This window comes from Myotis davidii, unplaced genomic scaffold, assembly GCF_000327345.1.
Source record: "Myotis davidii unplaced genomic scaffold, ASM32734v1 scaffold21, whole genome shotgun sequence".
Lineage (NCBI taxonomy): Eukaryota > Metazoa > Chordata > Mammalia > Chiroptera > Vespertilionidae > Myotis > Myotis davidii.
Window position 1 is genome coordinate 1,009,591 of NW_006292573.1, and position 2,150 is coordinate 1,011,740.

Genomic DNA, 2,150 nt, shown 5'->3' on the forward strand with positions numbered 1-2,150 from the left:
AAATTGTAGCAACTCTGAATTTTTATTTTTCCTCTGAGACTTTTGCTATTGCTGATCTTGCTCTGTTTTGTGCCTGGACTTTATCTGTGGAATGTGTCATCCCTGTGATATGTGGCTGCTAATATTTACTCAGTTAAAATTATTTTCTTTTAATTTTTTTTTTTTTAGCTTGGTTTCCTTGGTTTGCCTCTGTGCCTGCACAACTCAGTTGTCAGCTAATGTTTGGCCAGAAGTTGTACTCAAACATTAGAGCTTCCACCTCTCCTTGTGCATCTGTTTTTGGTTTGGGTAGTGCATTGGCAATCCAAGAAGTTATCAAGTCTAATTTTACTTTCTAACAAGCCCTCTCAAGTTGCCACTGCACATACAGACAGCCTTCCAGACAGAAACCCGGGCTAGGAGAGGTTGAGTCTTTTGTTGTTAGCTACTGAGAATAAATTTTCCACACTTGGATCCAAATTAAATCAGCCTTTTTCCCTCTCCCTTGATGCCAGCAGCACCTGCTGCTTTTTCACTACTAGCCCTGCCCAGGTAGGACTCCCTCCTCATTGGCAGAGCTAAAGATGGTGGAATGGTGAGGGGATTCAAGAAGCCTCCGGCATGAACACCATTGTCTCCCATGGTTCTTACAAAGTTCATTTATATCCTATATAATAAAAGGCTAACATGCAAATTGTCTCCACGGGTGGGAGCTAGAGGTGCACTGACTACCAGGGGGTGGTGCAAAACATGGTGGGCATCGGCGATGTGGTGCTGGCAATGGGTGGCAGTGCAGGCTTTGGCAGCCCTGATGGGCCCCGATGAGAGCAGGACCATGGTGGGATGGTGGAGCAGGTGAGTGGGCAGCAGCAGGCCAAGGCAGTTGTGAGCAGGGGCCCCCATTGCCCCACCTGTCACCCCAAAGACAGCGATTGGTGGTGGCGATGGAGGGCGGGGCTGGTGAGTGGGCAGCACCAGGCCAAGGAGGGTGCGAGCGGGGGCCACGATCACCCCGCCAGTCACCCCACAGTTGGTGACCAGCGGCGGTGGAGGGGGCCAGGGTTGGTGAGTGAATGACACCAGGCCAAGGTGGATGCAAGCGGGGGCCCTGTCATCCTGCTGGTTGCCCCACAGATTGGCTGTGATCACTGGCCAGAGCTACGGACCCTAACTGTGTATGAATTTCATGTACCAGGACTCTAGTCCTATATCACAAAAGGCTAATATGCAAATAGACTGAATGGCAGAACAACTGGAACAACTGAAAAACTGAACAACCAGTCGCTATGACGTGTGCTGACCACCAGCGGGCGTGTGCAGAACATGGCAAGTGTTGGCTGCGGCGGGATGGTGGAGCAGGTGAGTAGGGGTGCCATACCAAGGCAGGGCACTGGTCGCTGCCATCGGGGTGAGCTTATGGTGATTACTGAAAATTCTTTGCTCCTGTGTGCCGTGTCCCACCGGCACTTGCACCTGCTGCTGATGCCAGCCTTGGCACCTGCTACCAGCACTGAAGCTGCCTCTTGCACCCACTGCTGGCACCTGGTGCTGGCTCCAATTGCTCTGTGCCATCAGCAGGTACAAGCAGCGGCTGTTGGCCCCAATTGTTCCTCAGGGCTTTTCCACCTCCCCCTGCTCCTGAGGGGAGATCAGGGCCAGCACCTGCCTCTTGCACCTGCTGCCGGTGCCAGGGCTGCTGCTTGTACCCGCTGGCCGTGCCAGCCTTGTTCGTACCCTTAGCCAGTGACAGAGCCACTGCTCATACCTGCTGCCAGTGCCTGGCGCCAGTCCAGATTGCTCAGCGCCATCAGCAGGTGCGAGCAGCAGCTGCTGGCTGTGATCGCCCCTGAGGGCTTCTCCACCTCCCCCTGCTCCTGAGGGGCGATCAGGGCAGCAGCTGCTGCTCACATCTGCTGACGGCACTGGTCCCGCTTGCACCCGCTGTTGGCGCTGGCCCCAACCGCTCCATGCCTTGGTGGGTGCGAGTGGAGCCGGCGTCGTCAGCACGTGGGAGCAGCAGTGGCGGGAGCAGGGCTGCTGGCAGACAGGGGACTGGGGGCCGCAGTGGGAGGGCCCAGGCAGGGGTGTGGAGGATGGGCCAAGACTCTCCCTGTGCCTACTGCAGCTGCAGCCTCGTGGTCCACAGTTCCTTTCAAGGTGCAAAAATTTGT